Source organism: Branchiostoma lanceolatum, chromosome 3 (genome assembly GCF_035083965.1).
Source record: "Branchiostoma lanceolatum isolate klBraLanc5 chromosome 3, klBraLanc5.hap2, whole genome shotgun sequence".
NCBI classification, from domain to species: Eukaryota; Metazoa; Chordata; class Leptocardii; order Amphioxiformes; family Branchiostomatidae; genus Branchiostoma; species Branchiostoma lanceolatum.
This window is the reverse complement of record NC_089724.1, coordinates 17,668,627-17,682,948: the sequence shown is the minus strand read 5'-3', so window position 1 is coordinate 17,682,948 and position 14,322 is coordinate 17,668,627. Positions and strand designations below refer to the sequence as shown.

The window sequence follows — 14,322 nt, the reverse complement described above, 5'->3', positions numbered from 1 at the left end:
GGTTTCCTCATAAGTGTGAATCTGGACCTTTGAAGCTGCTAATGATTTCAGGTCGGCTTAAGTTGAGGCTATTTTGTGAAACCATTTATAATACCATAGTTGTTATGTAAATGTCAGATGTGGGGAGACAGTACTTATTTGGTGTTAGACAGGACAGTTTGGTATTGTGGGCTGCTAGCTAGGTCTACAACTGTATCTAGAACCAGACATTTCCATACCAGGCTTCAAATCCACATAGGGATAATTTACAAAAAATCATTACAGCCCAAGTACAAAGTTGAGACAGCTCTGAAAATTGCATGATGGCATAATTTATGACTGTCATACATAATTCATAGAGAAAAAAAAACATTTTTGGCATGATTTAATGCACAATATCCTCCCTGTCACCCACTTGGTGGGTTTTTGACCCTCAAAGCTTGTCTTTAACCATCTCCCAGCTGAGGTAGATTTTAGGTAGTTTTAGGCACCCAATATGAATTGATTATGGAAAGAGGCAGGATAACTTGAGCCCCACTTCCATTACATTCCAATCTCTCTTCTCTGCCATTTTTCATGGTTACAGCTACATTAAACTATGCATCTAAATGTTACTATAATAAACTGTACAGGTAAAGCTAGACAAAGCCTCAGAAATCCCATCTTCCCTTGTCTTTCCATCCTCTTTTGTACCCATATTGATTTTTCAGTCCATCTTACTTCCTGTAAAATGGAGTCCATTGATCTTCCTAAACTGAGATGAAGCAATTTCTAACCATTCAGGTACAACAATGTCGTTTACATGTACCTTCCACCACCAGGTGCCAGTAGGGCTGGAGTAATGGTTTACATGGTTGGTGGTGTTTGCTGTGTACGAAATGTGAAGTTCTACCAGACTTCTTACAATCTGACACTTAAAAGTAACAATCAGAAAACCAGATCCACCTAAAATTTGTTACTTAGCCAAGAACCACACACTAGAAATGGTTTTAATACAGCCTGATTAATGTAGAAAGATGACTTGTTTACCACAAGGTCTACAATGATTGTCAACTACACTAATTAATGTGCTTATTTTACAATGAGATTGTATATGACTGTTACTTCATTATTGCATGCCTATCAGGCATGTCAGTTGTAGAAGCTCATGACTTGTTATAACGAGGCTGCCCTGATTAAACTTTGGTGAAATCACCATGTAATAAATTGAGTTGATGAAAAAGTGTTGTGACAAATGATTATCACGTAATTAATTTGCTATATAGAGAGCTCATTGAAAAGGAGTTTGTTACAAGCAAATTATTCTTTAATAAATGTTACTGCCAGAAAGCTCATCAGAAAGTGGCTTATTAAGAAAGAATTACCTAATAATAGATCTGATTTAGAAAATGCTTGTCAAAAAGTGTTTTGTTCCAGAAGAATTGCCATGTAACTGTAGAAAGTTCATCAAAAATTGGTTTGTGACAAAATAATGATGATAATATATGTAATATATGTAATAAATGTAACTGAAGAATAGTTCATTAGACAGGGGTTTATTACAAAAACAATTATACTGTAAACTCATCATAATTTTTTGTTACAATGGAATTACTATTTGATGAATGTAATGGAAGGAAAGCTCATCAAAAAGTAGCTTGTTAGTTCCAAAATAATTACTCTGTAATCAATGTAACTTGCATATAGAAAAGTTCAGTGTAGTGTGATACAAGAGCATTATGTGCGAGTATTACAGTATACTAGTAATAGAAATTAATGTAACTTAAGAAAAGCTCATAAGAAAGTATTTTGTTCTTTTATTAGTACCTTAAGATAATGACTTTAACAATGTTTGATGATGTTTTCTTGGAAATGTATATGTACACGGAGGTACTGTATATAAACATTATTTATGAATTTTAAAGAAATCTATTACTTGATATTATTATCAAATACTTAATAGGACTGTGGTAGAACATCTAAACAGAAAGTTTCATTTGATAGTTGGGAACTGCGTGAATTAGCCAAAAGTGTAATAAATCAATTTTTTTAAAAGCTTGAGTTAAGAATTTGTGACACACATGTACATGTACATTTACATGGCAAATTTGCAGATGTGAAATTAGTTGTGCTGGACACACGGCCTGGAATTTGACACTGCTGCAAAATATGATTAATCGTCAGCGGAATTACTCTTTATCAAGCCGGATGGAGTATATTGATTATGGCGCCAAACACTACCGGTGTTCATAAAAGAACTCTGTGTACTCAATAAGGGAAGATGTTTACTTTGTCTGATATCTAAGTGTCTATCCTGGCCCATGTCCAAACAAGCTCATCTCAAGCTATTAGCTGTACATGGACAGGGATCAGTGCAGGTTTATTGGATACTTATTGCAGCAAGTAATGGAATACGGAGAAATATAAACATGTAATGTAGTACTTTGCTATATCTTCAATATCAGTACGTCTGCTATAACTGCTGTATAATCAGCTATATCTCCTTTTGAATATAGCAGCTGGTTCCTGTAGTTTAGTGCTTCTGTAGCACTGATGACCTTGAACTGCAGCCAACTTAAACTTAATCTACAATGTAGCTTCCAAATAGCATCAACACATGTCAGCCTCCCACCACTAATGTTACAGATAACAGACATCCTGTTGAAGCACACTGGGGGAGTATAAGTATTGCAGGCAATGCTGATGAACTTCTTCTGCTCCTTGGAATATCAACAGTTACTGTATCTGCAAAGTTGCAAAACAACTATTTGTAAAAGTAATATTTTTTGCACAATAATGTTTAAGGGACAGAAACAGGAGCCATGTACAGTATATTATGTAGGTGGACCCAGCCAAGTGCCAGCTGACAGGTTGTGCCATCATCAAAGTAGGAAACAAACTTTTTTTAATAATGAAAGTTAATTGCAATGTCTTGCTCACAGCTTATTGAAAAATCTTAATGAAGAGGTTTTAAGCGGAGCAATAATAATTGTAATTTGCCTGATTCTTCTTGATTACTAATTTGTAATATTCAGTTAATGGTTTCTCATTCAAGCGACTTATCAATTAAGCTCTCCTGGAATGCAACTCAATCAATCAATTAGTTAATTTTCACTAATTAATCTTTTACAAATCTGTCAACAGATGCAAGCTCTTCTCCTGTAAATCATTCTTTCATCTGCCCATCATTAATCACTCTAGCCTACCCTGCTGGTCTGGTATTCCTATCAGGAGCTATTAATAAAGCATACAGCAGTCTGGAAGGGCTTTCAAGTGGACAACCTAGAAATCATGCAGTGGAAATCAATCTTTGGTGTTAGCCTATTATTATATATATATATTTTTTTTGTCAGACTAGACAAGTATCAGTAGTAAGATTACATTTGTAAGAGATCGGTCGTATGTTACAATATCTATAATGAGACATGAACCTAGTCATTATTAACATCAAAAGAGCTAACCATATTAGTGTCATAGGAAACAACTGTAGGTGAGGATCCTATGACTTTGAGCTGTTAATACTCATGGTTTCCCCATAAGCCCTTTCTCCCCTGATAGGTGCAACCATAACCCTTTCTGTCCCACAGGCTTTGATGATAGGTTTTAGGGTCAACTTCACCCTACCAGCCTGGGTGAAATGGTCCTCCTGGGCCTTTATAGTCAGTATTGGATGGTTCAAACATAATAATGCTGAGGTTCCGTGCAGAAATGTGACCTGGAGAGTAGGGAATCTTAAACAAGTGGCTCTGAGTCAGGACTTTGTACCAAGAAAACAGCAAGATGTATGCTACATGTCCCAGATTCCTCACATATATTCTTAAGACCTAATCATGGAAGACTCTGATTGCTTGAGATGAGACGAAATCCTGTCTTATCAGCCAGCTGCTATATTAAGGTGTTTGGGTGGTAGTCTTTGGCTCCTAGCTGGTCAGACCAATACGATTGTGTCTTGGACAGGGAGACTGGGGGCTGCAACTCTTCTGATATTGTGCCTGAGCGCAAGCAAGTCTCCTGTTCAGTCTGTCTGCTTACAGTCTCCATCTCTAGAGGTTTGTGCTCTGAGTGCTTATTTTCTTGTTCTACAGGAGGAGGAGAATGTGTTGTACGTCATGTCTTTGTTAGCCTGACAAGCACAGTTCGTGTGGTCAGCACTAGTCAGGATATTTAAACAGATGAGGAATTTCCTGGCTGTCCTCAAACATCTTCCTTTATAAAACAGTAGATCAGCAGTTCTTCCATCATGACCTCCAGCTCCTCTTAATCCTGACACACAGCAGCCTCCACTGTTCTCTCAGTTGGGTCTGTGGTACTGAAGGACCTGGTGGGTTGTGAACCTAACCAAGACAATCAAGTCACAATCATGTAAGTTCATATTTGGACTTTATGGTCATATGGTTTTAAAAAAAGTTAATGAAATGGCATATTGATGATGTATCTGCCAAGACAGCTGAATCTAGGATAGTAAATGTCTGTGCATTGGTCCAGCTTCAAGACTGTTCCAACTGTCTACCAGTTCAGCTCTGTCATAGTGACTGCCAGAACAGCTATGTTGCCCAAATGACTAGGCTATTAGTTATGTGTTGTCCATATGTTCTTCACATTAGTGGCCATTCTAAAGCTACATGTAATGGCTATGTATGGTCCTGGCATTCCTCACATCAATGGCTGCTCCTAGGCTAATGACTTTGTGCGGTCCATACATTTCCTTACCTACCATCTGTCCTGTCAGAGGTCAGCATTTACAACAACCCCAGGCTATTATTTGTAGTTTCATGTGATCTCCATGACAACAGGCCTCCAACTGACCAATGGACTCTAACATGGGTCGTGGCCCATCCTGCTGGGCGGGTCAGGTACAGTTTCACTTCCTTCCTTTGCTAGCTGCTGCTCCACTAGTCCTCTGTAGTTCCTGTCTCCTGCTTCTGTCCTATTTCTTCCCTCCCCGCCAAGCTTGCCTGTCCCTTCCAGGTCAGCACAGACCAAGGTAAGGGAATGGTGCTTGTTTATCAAATAGCGGTATTATAAATAGCTTGTTTTTATTAAAATATTATTGTGTGAAAGCAAATATGCTTGTTACTACAGTACTGTTTGTCTTTGAATGAAGATTGCTGTAACAATGGCTTCTTTAGTAGGGTATCTGCATGTAGTTTCCAGTCATTTTCAGTCAAATGTTTTCTGGGTTTGGTGTGAGATTGCTTTGTATACAATATACATGTTGGACCATCAAGGTAGACTGCGTTGTACAGCCACACAAATGTAAACAAGTTTGTTTCTTTGTTATTTGTCCATTATAAATTTGAACATCATGTTGTCTCTGTTCAGATCTTCAACATCTCTCTCTTGGTGTTTACCTGTAAGTACATGTACAAGACAAAGGTATAAGTGATACAACAGAGCCTAGATCCAACAAATTTCTCTGCAGGAATTAACCATCCCACCCTTGTAATGTAGGCTCTACCCCCTACCCACTTCTTCAGTACTCATGCACAGGTAGGCTTTCCTCAGTAAGTAAGTCGGCTTTACTATATCTCACAAACAAAGCTGTCTGCATACTGGCTCCCAGGCTAGCTTTGATATCTGATAGTGGTGGTCCTTGTTGGAATAGATGTGCTCCTAGGGGGATGCAACTTCAGGATTGTATTTAAATCTGCTGGGTGAAACACTTTGAAATGCATCAGTCTGTAGTTGGTATGATTTAGCATTGTGAGGCTGTGAGTTGGCAGGGCCACACTGGTCAGGAGAGACATGAAGGCTGCCTGTAGTGCTAAATCATCAGTCGTAAGGAAGCTGGGTATGTGGCCTTGGCTTTTTGGCCTCTTAGCTAATTATGAAATATGACATCAGTGTTCTTGGAAAAATACAAAGAGCCAAAAATGGGACAAACTTTGAACTTTGTTTACTTTGTTTTTGTTGGCACACTTCCAGTACATGGCATGGGGTTTAGGGACCAGGGAAAATATGACATGAGATTCAGAAATTGCTATGTGCATAGATGCACATGTACATATACAGTGCTACACATGTATATGTATATATGCGAGTTGAATTGTTTTACCAAAGACATAAAAATATCTTATACTGTTCTTGTCACTAGAGGTAGAATAGAATCACGTTATCTGATGATGGGATGAGCCAGATTCCTTTCCTTTACAGGGTTGGACACTCTATGATACTGTAAATTCACTTATTGTCACACTCACAGGGACTTAATTTTGCAGTGGAAGGGTAAATGAGGTTTTCCCGCTGTTTAAGTTCATTGTTGACACAATTCTGTAGTTTTGTAGCAATATATTGGAAACTCATATCCGTGTTGTCATAAATTCACGGTAGAGAGCTCTCCGCAAAACCTGCAGAAATAGAACCACCATGAACATTTCCAGATTTACAGTAATTCCCACAGTTTCAGTTTCTAGCTAGCTTGATAGGTTTCCTAACCTGTCTGACTTAAGCCTGGAGTCCAGCATTTTTGGCTTTGGTCTGCTCCCAACGTCGCTAAACTAAAGGCTGGACTCCAGGCTAGTCTGACTTGGCCCAACCTTTTGAGTCTTATCTCTCAACAGGTTTCCTTCCAGGTTTCCCTTCTTGTTCCCTCTGTTAGTACAGTTTTGTTTGTTTATACTTATGCTCGTTACAGTCAAGCTGGTGTTACACTGAACATCCTGAAACTTATACAGAAGCGAATTATATGTTTCTGACAATATTGTTTGTCAATTCACAGATGAGCTAAGAATACATGTTTGTTGACCAGGGTTTTCTGCAAACTAAATGTTTATGTACAGTATTATCAAGCTGAAACATTCTTGGCAAGGACTGGTTTTCCCTGCACGCAAAATAATGTACATGTGGGAGTCCGAACTGGAGCTATTTGCAGCCCATCTGGTTGTACAGTCTAACCCCTTATAGTCAAAACAACAACAGATGTAAATATTTGGGTTGTCGGCTATGTGGAGTGGGGGGTTGTCAGCTATGTGGTGGTGTGGGGGGAGCATGTGAAGGATGTCTGTCAGTATGATTATCAGCTCAGCACATGGCCTGTGGAACACACCACAACTCATCTGTGAATCTTTGATGAGGTGCAGGCTCAGATGTTATCATGTCTTCACATGTCTCAGCTACATTGTAAGACATGATAATATCCATCCTCATAGACATGATTGTATTGTCAGTGCTAACAATACATTGATAGATCACATGAACATGAAAATAGAACCTTATGACAATATGCATGTACAGTCTGTACATCTCTTTTCTATATTTCCTGTCCACAAACCAAGTGATAGAGTTACTGCTGCCCTGTCCTATTGTGGAAGGTCCAGTTTTAGGCTTGTGTCAGTCTGCAGTGTCAAGGTTAATCCAGCTCCTAATCTGTTACAAATCTCCTTTGTCAGAATGTCAGTATGGATATTGTATAAAAAGGATGTGAAATATACAATAAGAACAGTATGTGACACATGCAGTCATGAAAAATGGATAGAGTTATTAAGCTGGACACTCCAGCGACACCGCAGTGTTCAAGGCTTCATTTTCGTTCCTTCAACCATATGATTGGTATCGATCTGTGGCCGGTAGATCTGATAACAATACTCAGTCCTTTACCTGCCAACAAATCCTACCAGTTCTAAAATGGACAACTCTGTCTGTAATAGTAGACTCTTACAGTCATTACAAGATAATGTGTTGGGGGAAATGAGGATAATTGTTCAATTACAAACTACCGTATTTCCTAACAGCCAAGAAAATGAGCTGTACAGTATATATCTACACGCGTGTGTGTGCCAGCCCATAGCTGGTCCAGTCTCTATATTTAGGGACATCTCCAGGCATATTGGGTGTCCATGCTGTGTGCTTTTCCCCCCTTTCATGGAGTGAGGACCAGGAAAAATGGGCCAAAAGGTAAGGCAGTTCTGCCATAAATTTAGCAGGAACAGCATTTCAGCCTTTCTGACACATGATATATTTGTCCTTACAACCTAAAGGGTCAGCCTAGAGCCAACCGACACTTGAGTTAGGATTCTTGCAGATCAGAGACATCGTTTCTCACAGTGAGATCTACTGTACCGCCACAGCGTGATATCTGTGAACATTCTGGCATTTACACCACAATTATCTTTACTTGGTGAAAACTGTCAACCAGTGGAGCTATCTGAGTATCTTTGGTAAGGCAAAACTTTTTCTTTGTACCAAATAGCTTTGTGGGAAATATTTGTGTCAGTGATTCTGTGTCAAGGGTATGTGTAAAGAAATCAGAGCTGCAGTATGTTGCATCATGGTCCGCTATTCTAGCACGTTTTACGACTCTCTCCAAAGGGACGGTTAGATTCATTACCATTTTGATAGCTTTTATGTGGGGTGTCGTATAAATGTTTCCGTTCAGCTAAGAACCAGTGCTCGTCCATCAAGGGAGTGATTCAATTTCAGTTAACATCTAGTTCATCAGGGACACAAAATACAGGGATCAGTTTTGTTCTTTTAGTTAGAGTTTCAGAATAGAATTAACATCACAAATCCGACGTCTTCTCGTTGGTTACCTTCTTGTGTAAATTTATTGTCGGGACATCGATCAAACTGAAATTGCATACTATTCTATTAAAAGCATATCATTGCCGCTGCAAAACCAACTGTGGAGGGTAATGTTTGCATCTTGTTGCCCAAGATAGACTTTCTATCAATGTCTACATCTCAGTATTTTATGGACTGGAATGCAGTGGTTGTGACTTTGTCTGGTGGTTTTGAATATTTCCGCCCCGTCTAGTCTAGACATCACGGAAGCCCACTTGATCCCAAGTATTCGGGAATCCCATAAGAGCTAGGGGTGATCCCCAATGTGATTCATTCTGGCCTGCACTTGGCCTTGTCTGTTGGATGGTTGACAGGTACTCTTCATCCTGGACACCCCTGCTCCATGATGGTACCTTCTTACTGACCAATAAAGCACAGTAGACAGACTTGGGATGTGTGACTTGGCGGTCCATGCTATGGTAGTATGGAGTAGGGGAGGGGGTAGAGTCGCCAGATTATGATCATATATGGAACATCCCTGCCTTACTTTTATGTACTTGATATAACATTCAAAATCCAGTCACCGCTAATGCTTTCAGTGGTTCTTAATTCTTATTGACCATAACGTCTACAATAGATAGACAATGATGGAAGGCATAACTTTAGGGAAGCAAGTTAAAAGATACAGTATGTTCATTATATTCCCCCTCAAGAGAGGGATTATACTGTTTTTTAGTCTTATCTTTCTCAGACTGCTGTTTTCCATCAGTCACCACCACTCTGACAAAGTATCAGTGGAAACACTGTTTTCAAACGACCTTCTTACCCTAGCCTTGAGAGGGAAGTGACCTTGTGAAGGCTCAGTCAGGAAAATGGATTCCTGTCACTGTTGAAGTCTATTCCATGTGACTCAAAGGTCAGGTCTAACGTTTGGGTCAACAGTTTTCCAGCAGCAATTACCCGAAAATTAACTGATAATGATCAGCCCTGCAGATAAAACAGTTTCTGTTCTCTGTGTGGTTTCCATCAGGCCTGTGTCACCAAATGTGTACAGGAAGGATGGTGGGGAGAACATTTGGAATGGTGCTGATTTTTTTCATGATAGGACTCTTTATTCGGAGACTTTTACTTTTATCGTACATTTTGTACTTGTTCAATACCAGGGTGAATATAACAACATAAGTTCTCTGCTCATGCTGTTGCTCAAAATGTACACTACTAGTTACTGGAATCATGATGAAATTGTATTTATAAGAATTATACATGTATGAAATACTTGCTAAACTTGATGGTATGATCAAATTTCCAAGTTCTTGATACTGTTAAGTAATATGTATGTCCAAGGACTATATAATGTCCTTGGTATGTCCCCTGAAACATTGTAATTGGATTCTTAGTCTAAACAAAATGGAATATTTCTCCTATCTTCATTTCCAATTATCTGATAACATTCAGATGTTTTAGGTGACCTTTTGACTAGTGTGACCTTGATAGAGGGTGGTGTTGGTGTGGCTAACAACACAGTTGGAGGTTGCACAGGTCTGCTATGGCCTAATTTAAGTTTGCTACTGGGTTAGGTTATGGATTTTCCAGGTGATTTAGGTTGGATTAGTCTGGTCCTTTGATCACAAGATAAGGCTGAAGGATAGGAAGGTAGAATTACATGAACTGCCACACACATGCAGAGAATAGCCTAGTAGTAGCCAGCCTTGTGAGGTAAAGAGGTCTGGCAGGTAGTGGCTGTTGGGTACTCTCCACGTGGGGTTTGAAGAGACAAAAAAAATGACGGCAAAAACGCCTTAAAACACGTCAAAAACCTGCCGGAACTCCTCCTCTGCTTGGAGAGTAGCTGTTGGGAAACAGGGCAATACTGTACAGTCTACTTCGTCTAGCCTGGTACAGCAGGTCAAAACTGCACAGGGCTAGATGAAGTAGAATGTATAAAGTCAGGTCTGTCTGCCAACCTCTGGAATTGACTTGGACAAAAAAAATTATCAAACCATTCCCCTCTTTATCACCAAAATCTAATCTATTGAAAAGCTGTGTTATGGATTGCTTCTGATAAGTTAATATGGACTAGTACTGTTACATATATGGGTGACTGAGGCTGGATGGATTTTTGATAAGTTCAGCTTTATCAGTAAGCAGTGATAAGAAGTTTTGTAAGTTTTCTTACATGATAAAGATCTTTTCCTATCAGAGTCTTTCATTAGTGGTGTGAGGACAAATGTGTGGCTTTTTTGACAACAGGTCCCAGCTGTCAGTAATGAGGACATTAGCAAGCAAATTTTCTTTCTTGTGAAGAAGGGTGGAGGTTTGTCTATCCTGAACATTACTAAATTGTTACAAGCTGGTCTGTGTCTTCCTAAGATTGTAAGTAATGAAATTATCCCTAAGATTCCCGATGACTCACATGACATGCTTGTACTTGTATCTCAAGAGCTTCTCTCCATTTGCACATTTTGACCAAATGAAGTCTTATTCCATACAAATAAGTTGTGGGTATAATTAGAGAGAAAAAGCTGGCACCTTTGGCATACCACTCTCCTTTGCTTTATCCTGTCTGTGCCTTACCCTGCCCTTACTATACCCAACCCTTGTTATACCTAGCCTTGCTACACATAGTCTCTGCTACACCCAGTGAAAAGGCTGTGCGTATCTGCTATATGCCCAGCCTTTTCGGCCGGCCTCTGCTACACCCAGTCTCTGCTACACACTGCCTTTGTGTTCCCAGCTGGAGTTGTGGGTTGTCATCTGCACACTGTTCTGTTGCTTCCCTTCCCTTTCATTCCTTCTTAATGTTGCAGTTTGAATGCAGCAACTGTGAAAGGCAGTCTCCAGACATGCATGGGCAAGGCATGAAATCACAGAACTTTTGTGCAGCATTGTTGTTTTGTCATGTGGTAGAGGGGGGCCTTATACTGTTACTGTCCGTCCACCTATGTGTACTGCTTTTGGTCCTGAGAAAGATCTTAAATTCAAGGTAGCCGAATGTTGAGAAGAAAGTTCCCAAACAACATGCAAGAGGTAATATGCCTTTGTGGCTGTGATACTGATAGACCAATGTTATGATAATAAATTGCAAGTCACTTGCCCTGTGTAAGAAAACAGCTTTGGGTTATTGGATGGAAACATGATTACATATTTGATTGAGTTATATGGCTGCACGAAGGGTAATAAATGATACAGGAAGTCTATGAAGGGTCCAGAAGTCACCAGAACAAAAGTAGTTTCTTTTCAAGGCTCATGCATATAGTGAATTTCCACGTAATAACCTCACCCAACTCAAGTCACTAGGATCTCCCTGTTATTTGTTGGAGTGAGATGGAGAGGGATGTGGCCCCTATCGTGGCAGGTCAGGTGATTGGAGGATTTCTGCTGCAATGAGCCCATCAGCCTGGTGCTCTTGTGACCTCTCCTGCCATTTGCTGGTGGTTGACTTTGAGTTATGACTGTTATTTTCCGTTGTAATCTACATAACGGATTCTAGTCCACTTAGAGTGGTGTTGAAACCTTGATTAGCTGTAAATGGCCACAGGAGCTGTGAAAATTCCTGCTGTCAGCATTTTTGACCCATTTCTGTTTCCGTATCTCTTTTTCTCCATTCTGGTCTCATTCTCCACCATTTACACACCAAGCTAGTTTATGAAATGTTACATCTAAAGGTGACTCTGAGCTTTCCCACAGAACATTTCATTGGATGACCTAAAAATGTGATGTCATTTACAGACTGTTTGAAACAGTGTATGTACGTAGCAGATCTGGGGCTTCTGGTAGGGGGACCTAGCCTGGGTGCCATCCTATTTCTACCGGGGCTCCTACATTTTTTTAGGGTAGCGAATGTAGGAGCCCCGGTAGAAATAGGATGGCACCCAGGCTAAGGGGGACCCACTTTCAGGTTTCCTGTTTTGTACTTGTACCTATTGCACACTTTGATCCTACCCAAGGTATCATAGAAAGTCACAGAAATTCACACTTACAAGAGTGTCTTGTCCTTTGGGACAGTCACTAAGTACTCCTTTTCTGCATACACTTGACTGTAACGTCCACAAGTACACCGTATTGAGTGCCTCTGCTATCCCATGCATGGCCAGACCCTTACACATAAAGAGGTATATTTTTGCATTCTTTCCATATACATGTACATGTACATTTGTATGTACCACAGATTATGATTGGGATATACCAGGAGCACTTTGGAGGACCGCACGTCAGATACCTAGTTCAAAATTTGGTCAGACCTGCAATACGCCTGTCATGGGTGATACACCTGTAAGCCTCTCTGGAGGGACACGAAGTGTTGTTGTCTTGAAGTGTTACACTAATGGACAGGTAGTTTATGTTCCTTGAGTACTGAGCACTACTAATGTACCATGGAAGGGTGGTGGTCACTTCTGGTCACAAAGACTTGAGATGAAAGCCTGAAGGTCTCACCTGTCTGTACAGGTGTTCCCCAAGACGTAACCTTATCCCGTACCTGGTGTTGCCACCTTCACAGTTGTTGTGTTAATACCCTGCTCTTGCAGCTTTCAGCGTGACTTCTTCTTAACATTTTGGGAAGTCTGTGAAACTAGATCCGTGTGGGACAAGAGACCAAATGCTCTGAAACTTAAAAGACAACCGTGAGAAAGACATGCTGGACTGATCTTCCATTGTAGAAACAGTAACACCCCTCCTCACACGTATTAACTCTTCCACCATGCCCCCACGCTCTGACCTTTCTCCAGCCATACCGAAAATGTCATTCTTACTCTAAATTTAGCATCTAAATTCTCTCTGAATCCAATTTTGGAAGCTCTATCCTTTTGTGCAGAATTTTCACCGAGCAGGATTTTACCCTTGTCTTCATCCCAGACAAAAGACCCAGACTTCACCCAAAGTGATGGGCACAAATCTGGTTCTATTACCACGGCAACAGAGTGGGTCCACACCCCCTGATGCAGTTGTGTCAAATGGACCTTGCTGTTACCATGGATATGACACACACCCATGGATAAAATGATAAACTGATCATTTTGTCACCCTTCCATACATACTATTGCCATAGAAATGGCATGGTTTTGTGTCAGAAAACATGGACAAGTCAATAGGTATATGTATCTGTCACAAGTAAGTGATAGAGTGGGATATTTAGGAGTTAGTGAGGACTGGATAGGCTTAATGTGAGGATTTTGAAACACACTGGGAGGGAATTCAGAGGATTTCGTAACAGCTTGTGATGTACGTTTACTCGTCTAGTGAGGACATGCCAGTCTTATTCCATGGTTGTCAGATTTGTATGTTTAATGTAACTGTCACTGTCTGGCGGACAATATGTGAAAAGGATACTTCTCAATGTAGAAGCATCCCATTAGTGCATTACTTAGTAAAGCTGACTTGTCAGTCTTCGCACCAAGGTAACCTTTTGGCTTCCAATTTGTATCATTTTGAGATTAGGCAGCAGGATTAATAGTACATGTTTGTACTAGTATGTTCAAACAGAAACAAAGCACAAGCTAGCCCCAATCTGTTTTGTATTGCCGTTGATGTTTCAGAACCAACAAGTAAACTTAGATATGCCTGATGTTGACAAATTGTCTCTTGTTGTAGAATTTGCCCCCCACAGCAACGGTTGGGTGGCAAAGTGATAATCTGACATTTGGAAAATGTCAAAACGTGATCCTTCCATCTACCAGTCGCAGATATTTATGTCTTACCCCTGGATTTTGAAGTTCCAGCTGGGAAAAGGTGGGGTGAAAAAATGATGACTTTTAGGCGCAAACATCGATCAACATTAGGACTCGTGTTACAGCTTGATGGTACAACGGTGGAAGTCGTACATCATTGTAATAGGAGATGAGAATAAAATTTCATTATTGCAAGATC

General features: G+C 40.1%; 1 protein-coding gene across 5 annotated transcripts in view; it reads left to right on the top strand.

The window, feature by feature from the left end:
* LOC136430730 (leucine zipper putative tumor suppressor 2 homolog) overlaps window positions 1-14,322 on the top strand; it is a 54,521-nt gene that overhangs the window by 18,821 nt on the left and 21,378 nt on the right. The window contains exon 1 of one of the 5 annotated variants that reach the window (XM_066421582.1): window positions 4,827-4,942. The exons of 3 other annotated variants lie outside the window; for them this stretch is intronic. The gene's annotated coding sequence lies outside the window, so the exon portion shown is untranslated. Of the gene's footprint in view, window positions 1-4,826; window positions 4,943-7,735; window positions 7,852-14,322 lie in introns of those variants that run through there. One more of the 5 variants, XM_066421580.1, reaches the window with a different exon arrangement.